Source organism: Echinops telfairi, unplaced genomic scaffold, assembly GCF_000313985.2.
Source record: "Echinops telfairi isolate 266 unplaced genomic scaffold, ASM31398v2 ScPeMD7_7469;HRSCAF=8507_0, whole genome shotgun sequence".
NCBI lineage: Eukaryota > Metazoa > Chordata > Mammalia > Afrosoricida > Tenrecidae > Echinops > Echinops telfairi.
Window position 1 is genome coordinate 48,815,311 of NW_022111372.1, and position 9,352 is coordinate 48,824,662.

At 44.5% G+C, this 9,352-nt stretch overlaps 1 pseudogene; it reads left to right on the forward strand.

The window, feature by feature from the left end:
- The window catches only part of LOC105979036, a 2,115-nt pseudogene extending 688 nt beyond the window's left edge, over positions 1-1,427 (forward strand).
- Positions 1,428-9,352: the final 7,925 nt, after the last annotated feature.

Genomic DNA, 9,352 nt, shown 5'->3' on the forward strand with positions numbered 1-9,352 from the left:
ATGGTACTGAGGGGTTTATCTGTCCTGGATTCCCTGTGTTTATAGATGGACCCATGTACATGCTCTAGTCTAGCCAGATTTGTAAGATAGAATTGGGGTCTTGATAGTGGGGGTTGGGAAAGAAGCATTAAAGAGCTAGAGGAAATTTGTATGTTTCATCCAGGTTATATTGCACCCTGACTGGCTCTTCTCCTCCTTGAGACTTTTCTGTAAGGGAATGTCCTGTTGCCTACAGATGGGCTTTGGGTCTTCGCTCCACACTCCCCCTCATTCACAATGATCTGACTTTTGGTTCTGGGTCTTTGATGCCTGATACCTGATCTCACTGACACCTCATGATCACATAGGCTGGTGTGCTTCTTCCATGTGAGCTTATTGCTTCTCAGCTACATGGCCACTTGTTTTCCTTCAAGCCTTTAAGACCCCAGATGCTATATCTGTTGATAGCCAGGCACCATCTGCTTTCTTCACCACATTTGCTTATGCACCCATTTGTCTTCAGCGATCGTGTCGGGGAAAGTGAGCATCATGAAATGCCAGGTTAGTAGAACAAAGTATTCTTGCATTGAGGCAGTACTTGAGTAGAGGCCTAATGTCCACCTGCTATCTTAATACTAAACCTATAAATAGGTTTTCCCCTCCAGATTATTTATCCCGCTTGTCTTAGCTAGCTAGACATGCAGAGAATAATATGCACAAAAACAAGAAAGAGCAAAACAAAACAACAACAACAAAATCAACGACACACACAAAAAAGAAAAGCCTGTAAATAGTTCAAGGTCTGTTTGTTGACCTTTGCCAGTGTTTTCTGGTCAAGTCTGATGGGGTGCCACACCCTGATTCCAAAGTCTATTTTTGGTATTCCCTCGAGATTCCATTGCTCTGTTCCCCTTGCTGTTCTGTTGCAACCCTTAGTGTTTCACCTCAGTGTGGTAGGGTCAGATCAGGCACAATTCCCGCACTGTGTCTCCAGTGTTGTCCCCAGAAGGGCTATGGGTCAGTGCAGGATGTCATGTCTTGTAGTGGGGCTGGCCCTATTGTCATCGCTGTGGATTGGCTGTTCAGAGCGGGGATATTGCCTTCAGGACTTGATGAGCCAGGATGTGCTCCTCCCTCTTCATTTGCTCCCGTGTGCTCTGATCAGACACATCCCTCTCCCTGAGCTGTAGCTTCAGTGCTGTTTGCTTCAAACCATGTCAGGTTGCATTTACGATAAGTATTTTACCATCCAAACATTCACAGTAATGGCAGCATTTGTCTGGGATAGGGCGTCTCTGGCACTATTTCAAAAGTTGTCCATCTGTTCTCAGTTGAGTGTCCCCAATCCAGGCGATACTTTAGTGCCTGAGATTGTGCGGAGCTAGAAAACAGATAGAGAGAAGCACAACAGAATAGCTTGGGGGTGGTCTCAGAAGTAGGCTATGTAATTATAGAGATTATTGGATCAGCTCTGTAAATAAAGGTAGGGGAACTCCAAAAGATTTCCATCTGACTGCTTCCTAGTAGCCCATGCCTCATCCTCCCCTGTGCCCAGCTGACCTGGTCCAGCAGTGCCACATGTTGTCCATCCTCAGAGATACTCTCCTCCTGTGCCAACACTGTATCCCCACAGAGAAGCGTGTGTGTGATGAGCCAGCACTCCAGGCATCACCCAGGTGTGAGACTAAATGCTTGCTTACTGATTTATTTTTGGATAAGGGCAAGGTGGTGGGTAGGGTGTGTGCTTGGATGAGCTCCATTGGCCTATAGGAGAATGGTTTTAAGTGGAATCCTTTTAAATGTAAACCAGTTAGGAAAAGCAAGGTGAAGAACATGAAGTCGTTTGTTCCTGTAGTGATTTTGTTCTGAAAGACCTCCCTGCATGTTATTGACTAAACTCTACCCACACATCCTGTCTTTTGAGGTCTAAGTGTAACTGGTCCACGTGAAGGGCATTGGAGCTGCGAAGTGTGATGGATTTTATTCCCAACTCTTGGGCATCTTCCCACCCCTTCAACCTTCATGTTTTTAACTTCTCTTTTTTCCCCTCTTCCATTTGCTTTGGTTGTATGTGGTTCCTCAGTGAAATACATAGCTAACATGCTTATTGTTCTTACATTTTGAATGGCTTGGGTCTATCTGGCTGTAAGAGTGAAATGACTTTTGTATATTTAAAACCCAGGAGCTCCCCTGGAGCCTGTGCATCCAAGAACGATTACTCCGTGTATTTTTTTTTTAACATTTTATTAGGGGCTCATACAACTGTTATCCCAATCCATACAAACATCAATTGTGTAAAGCGCATTTGTACATCGTTTCTCAAAACATTTTCTCTCCACTTAAACCCCCGACATTAGGTCCTCATTTTTCCCCTCCCTCCCCGCTCCCCCCTCCCACATGAGCCCTTGATAGTTTATAAATTGGTATTTTGTCATATCTTGCCCTGTCTGACGTCTCCCTTCATCCACTTTTCGGTTGTCTGTCCCCCAGGGAGGAGGTCACACACAGTTCCATGTAATCGGTTCCCTCTTTCCTACCCATTCTCCCTTTACCCTCTCTGTTTTGCCACTCACACCACTGGTGCTATAGGGCTCATCCGTCCTGGATTCCCTGTATTTTCAGTTCCTATCTGTACCAGTGTACCTCCTCTGGTCTAGCCAGTCTTGCAAGATAGAATTCGAGTCCTGGTAGTGGGAGCCGGGAGGAAACCTTTAGGAACTAGAGGAAAGTTGTATTTCTCATCATTGTTACATCGCACCCTGACTGGCTCATCTCCTCCCCGAGACCCCTCTGCAAGGGGATCTCCAGTGGCCTACTAATGGGCTTTGGATCTCCACTCCGCACTCCCCCATCATTCACTATGGTAAGATTTTTTGTTCTGATGATGCCTTACACCTGATCCCTTCGACACCTCGTGGTTGCATAGGCTGGTGTGCTTCTTCCATGTGGGCTTTGTTGCTTCTGGATTACTCCGTGTATTAACTAATTACTACAGTCATTACATTAAAAAAGGAGTAGAGCAATGACCTTGAGCAGCAAGACCTGGCAGAGAAAAGAATTCCGTACAAGGAGACTGCCGTTTTCCACAGTAGAACATTTTCTTTCTAGCACCATCTCCATTGATCATGTAAAAACAGAACCCTGCTTTTCAGCTGGTTAGATCACCCTCAGCCTTTCTTTGCAATGTTCTAATGGTAAACAAGCTTGGGGCTCTGGCTCCTGCTGGTTTTGGGGTTCATGATGGTCTCTGATGCCTCAAAGACCACATCCGGTCTGAGAAAAGGTTTCACTTCTTCAAGAGTCACTCTGGATATTTGAGCTTGGCATGAATTGTAGAAGACAGACCCTGCACAAGGATCTGCTAATGGAGGGTCTTTATTCTGTATGTCTTCAATAAATTTACGGAAGAATAGAATGGAATATGAATAAAATGAAGATACAGTGGACAGCCTGTGTGACCATGAGGTGTAGAAGGGACCAGGTATCAGGCATCAAAGAACAAAAAATCATATCAGCGTGTGCCCACCTTCCCGGTATGATCACTAAAGCCAAATGTGTGCGTAAGCAAACGTGGTGAAGAAAGCTGATGGTGCCTGGCCATCAAAAGATATAGTGCCTGGGGTCTTAGTGGCTGAAAATAAACAAGTGGCCAACAAGCTGAGAAACAACAAAGCCCACATGGAAGAAGCACACCAGCCTGTGTGATCAAGAGAGGTCAAAGGGATCAGATATCAGGTATCAAAGAACAAAAAAATCTTATCATTGTAAATGAGGGGGAGTGCAGAGTGGAGACCCAAAGCCCAACTGTAGGCAACTGGACACCCCCTTAACAGAAAAGTCTTGGGGAGGAGACGAGCCAGTCAGGGTGCAGGGTAGCAACAATGAAACATACAACTTTCCTCTAGTTCTTAAATGCCTCCTCCGCACCACTATCATGATCCCAATTCTTTCTTACAAATCTGGCTACACCAGAGGACGTACACTGGTACAGATAGGAACTGGAAACACAGGGAATCCAGGATAGATGATTCCTTCAGGACCAGTGGTGAGAGCGGCTATACCTGGAGGGTGGAGGGAAGGTGGGGTAGAAAGGGAGAACCGATTACAAGGATCTACATATAACCTCCTCCCTGGAGGACGGACAACAGAAAAGTGGGTGAAGGGAGACGTTGGACAGTATAAGATATGACATGAGTCTGATTCAACTCTGTGACAGTGAGAATGGTTTTGTTTTGGTTCCAAAAGTGGTAGACAGAATGCCCCACAGGGCCACTAGGGACAGCACAAACAACTGAAATGAGAAGAAAAAGAGGAACTGAGCCTGTCAGTCTTTGTTGTAGTTTTGGGGTGGAGTTAAGACGTTATCTGTGCTTGTGTGTAGTTAACAAGGGTTTTTGTTCTTTAAGTGTGTACCTTGGTGGGAAGTAGTGTGTTACCAAGGAGATTATCAAATGAAACCAAATGATGTTTAATTTATTAGAGCAAAGTCCTACTGTATGAGTTGAGTGCTAGAGGCATGCGCTGAGAATATTGGAGCATCAACCATTATTTAAATTGTTAATATCAATACTGTTGAGGAGCCCTGGTGGCATAGTGATTACTCATTGAGCTGTCATCCACAAGGTCAACAGTTCAAAACCACCAGCCACTCCACAGGAGAAGGATGAGGCTTTTTACTTCCATAAAGAGTTAGTCTCAGAAAGTCAAAGGGGCCATTCTACTCTGTCCTATAGGGTCACTGTTGTCCAGATAAAATAAGCCCTGTGGTTTGGGCGTTATTTTTGGTACACAGCAAACATGGGGACACCACATGATGCATGATGGACCAAACACTAACTGGCGACTGGTGCAAATGAAAGAGCAGGCTAGAGATGTGTGGCCCCAGAATGAAAATCTCTCTGGAGGAGGTATGTCGCCATTCCTGGTCACCTTATCTATACCCTGTCAGAAGCATGTTTCTAAAAAGCTTCATCTATTGTGGGGGATATAGGGATTGTGGGGAGAAGGTGGTAAAGTCTAGCCAATTTCACCTCCTCAGTGGCTTGCTTTCCTCAAATTACAAGGGCCTTGCTTGGTTGGTGAGCTGCAGTGCAGTACTGCCACCTGGAGGGGTTGTGACAAATTCTATCATCCTTGTTCAGTAATGCAAGTCATGCCTGCACCCTTTTCTTGCCATAGGGATCTCTTCCAATGAAACACTTTAAAATCATAGTAGGTGTATACCGCGATCTTTTTTGCCCCCTTTTGCAAGCTCAGGGGACCCTAGTCATCACGACTAGGTTGGCCTTTTGTACTGGGAGGCAGTTTTTTATTCTTGATCACTCAGCCCACACGCCGGATGTTATACCAAACACAAACTATGCCCATCTGTAAACCATGCCTCCGTACTTTCAATTGTGGTTTGTCAAAGGTCAGGGCGGTTTGAGTAAACTCCTCTAGGACTTCATAAAATCGTGTATGTTAGATTCCGTTGGCTCCAATAACGAAGCCCCATGGAGATTACTGACTTTCAGTGCTAGACGTAGGCTTTCAAGGAGAAGTCTGGGTCTGATATACCCTGTTTCCCCGACAGTAAGACATGCCCCGAAAATAAGACCTACTTACAGTGTTTGCATCTCGCTGAAACATAAGGCATCCCCCTGAAAATAAGACCTCCCCCAAAATAAGGCCACCCGAAGCTACCATAACTCTGGACTCTGGACTGTAGTGGCAGGAGCCACCGCGGAGCTCACTGTTGGCCACAGTGCAGCAGGAGCAGACAGGATGTGCAAGGTCTCTTTTAATAAAATAATAAACAATAAATGTGTACCGTATTCTTCTTCATGGAAAAATAAGACATCCCCTGAAAATAAGACCTAGCGCATCTTTGGGAGCAAAAATTACTATAAGACACTGTCTTATTTTCGGGGAAACAGGGTAGAGCCAGTTGGTTGGAAGTGAACTACAAATGTCCTTTTTGTTCTAGCACAATCACACTACGGCAGGTGGAGCAAACACAACTGCCTCCTGTCCCAGAGTGAATTTGTCAGCTTTGTGTGCAATTATGTTGGCTGCCACCACTGATCTGCAACAGGGAAGCCGACCCTTTGACTCAGAACTCTTACAGACATAGATAGTGGGGCTAGAGTCTGAGTGAGGAGCCCCGGGCAGCCGCGGGCCTCTCTTGCACAGAGACCAGAGCTTTCCATAACCTGGTAGACCCTTGGCAAGGGTCTTCATTAACTCCTCCTTTAACTTTTTAAATGCCTGCTGACACTCGGGAGTCCATTTGAAAGGGTCACTGCCAGCCCCTTCAGTGACTAAATAAACGGGCTGTGCTGGTGCTTCAAGTTAAAGATCCACATTAGGCCAAATCCGGCCATTTTAAGGAAGCCTTGCAGTTGTCACTGTTTCTGGATGGGGTGAGCATGTGATTTTTCTCCTCCCATTCATTAAAATGTGTGTGTGTGTTTGTAATCCTTTCCGCATTTTTTTATGCTAGTGGGCTCAGACAGTACTTGTCCTTTTGTGCTTGATGTATTTCTCTCAGTAGCCTGTCCTCCAGGTTCCTCCATGTTATGAGGCGCTTCATGCAGTCATCATTATGCTTGAGTGTTGGGTAGTATCCCATTCTGTGTACTGCCATATTTTGTCTATCCATTCATCTGTAGGTGGGCACTTCAATTCCTTTCCCTTTGCTATTAAGAATAATGTTCAATGTAAAGGGGTACACATATATGAAACCTCCATTTCAACAGCATAAATGGCAACTCTAAGCATAAATCTTGCCAGAGGGAACACACAGGGAGCAAATGAATTAAATGTGTAGAAAGCGGCGATGGAGAAACTCAATAGCATCATTCAAAACAATGCCAGGGGCCGACTGTGGAACAGACCATCAATTGTTCATTTGCAAGATCAAGTTGAAGTTGAAACAGTTTGAAAGAAGGGCATGAGAGCCTAAGTACAATCTGGAGTATATCCCATCTGAATTCAGAAACTATCGCAAGAGTTGTTTTGAGCCGCACAACGTGAAATAACATTAAGGACATCATGCATGAGAAAAAAGGAGGAGGGGGAATCATTAGAAAGACTGCAAAGAATGGATGGCAGAAAGGACTCTCAAACCTGCTCGTACAGTATATATACACTAGTTGAAGTCACTGGAAGAACTGATGAAATAAAAGATCTGAACAGGGATGTCAAAGGGTGGATTGAGAAGACATAGTAAAGCTTTATAATGAAAAGTTCAAGGGCCTAAAATTAGAAAGCCAAAAGGTACGAAACCAGCTAAACACTTCTCAACAGAAAAGAACTGAAGAAAAATGTCCTGCTCTGCATTGATTTTTTAATTAAATACTTTTATTGGAGACTCTTAATCTCCCATCACAATCCATACATTCATCCATTGTGTCAAGTACATTTATACATATGCTGCCATCATCATTCTCAAAACATTTTCTTTCTACTTGAGCCCTTGATATCTGCTCCTCATTTTCCCCTCCCTCCCTCAGTCTCTCTCCCTCATGAACCATTGATAAGTTATAGATTATTATTTTGATATCTTACATCATCCTCTGTCGCCCTTCACCCACTTTTCTTTTGTTTGTCCCCCTGGGAGGGGGTTATATGTTGATCCTTGTGATCGGTTCCTCCTTTCTCCCCCCACCTTTCCTTATCCTCCCGGTATCTCTGTTCTCATTCCCTGTGTTATGGGCTCTTATCTGTAGCAGTGTGTATGTTCTGGTCTAATCTGATTTGTAAGATAGAATTGAGGTCATAATAGTGGGGGCAAGGAAGCATTAAAGAACTATAGGCAAGTTGTGTGTTTCATTGGTGCTATACTATACCCTGACTGGCTCATCTCTTCCTTGTGACCCTTCTGTGAGGGGTTGTCTAATTCTCTACAAATGGACTTTGGGTCTCCACTCCATCCCCAACACCCCCCATTCACATTGGGTATGGTTTTGCTGTCGGTCTTAGATGCCTGATACCTGATCCCATCAAGACGATACCTCATGATCACACAGGCTGGTGTGCTTCTTCCATGTGGGCTATGTTGCTTCTCAGCTAGGTGACTCCTTGTTTATCTTCAAGCCTTTAAGACCCCAGATGCTATATCTTTAGATAGCAGGCACCATCAGCTTTCTTCACCCCATTTGCTTATTCACCCGCTTTGTCATGTTGGGAAGGTGAGCATCACAGAATGCTGGATTATTAGGACAAAGTGTTCTTGTGTTGAAGGAGTACTTGTATAGAGGCCCAGTGTCCATCTGCAACCTTAATTCTTAACATATAGATATAAGTAAATAGATTTATTTCCTTATCTTTATAAATAAATATATTTACATATGTGCCTGTACTTAGATGTCTATACATGTCCTTTGCCTCCTGGTTGTTCTTTCCTCTATTTCTTTTTACTTCCCTCTTGTCCCACCATCATGTTCAGCCTTCATTCAGGTTTAGTAATCCTCGCTGTTACATTGCCCTTGATTAAGCCCCACTAGGCATCTTACACCCTTCTCTCCATTGATTTTATTTCACTTGTATTCTCTTGTCCCTGGGTTGGTTACCACCTCCCTTTCTTTTCTCCCACCTCCTGTTCTCCATATCCTCCCCCTTCCCCACAACCATCGGTCTCATTCTTTTCTTCTCTGAATTGTTTATCCCGCCTATCTTATCTAGATAGACATGCAAAGACATTAATAAGCACAAAAACCAGGCAGAGACAAACAAAACAACAAAGAAATTCAAAACCAAGAAAATAATAACAAAAAATACAAAAACAAAATAACAACAACAAAAAGAAAGCCACTGACAAAACTGGAAAAGCCTATAAATAGTTCAAGGTCTGTTTGTTGGCCTTTAAGAGTGTTTTCCAGTCAAGTCTTGGTGTGCCACACTCTGTCTCCAAAGTCTATTTTTGGTATTCCCCAGGGATTTCATCACTTTGCTCCCCTTGCTGCTCTGTTGCATCCCCTTAGTGTTTCGCCCCAGCGTGATGGGATCAGATCGGGCACAATTCCCACACTGTGTTTCCAGTGTTGTCCCCCATAATGCTATGGTTCAGTGAGGGACGTTGTGTCTTTTGGTGGGGCTGGACCTATGGTCCTCTCTGTGCATTGTCTGTTCTGAGCAGGAATATTGTCCTCGGGGCTTGGTGGGCCAGGATGTGTTCCCCTCCTTCTCCATTGCTCTTTGTTTCTCCTGTGTGCTCTAATCAGAAGTGCCCCTCTACCCAAGCTGTAGCTTCAGTGCTGTCCTCTGAAATGCATTCTTCTGGGGGAAGGAGGCGTGTGTCCACATAGCTGGGATTGGGGCCAACCCTGAAGACCCCTCTATTGGTTCCTTGATACATGCCGGTATGTTGTATTCATGTCTGGGAGCATCAGGT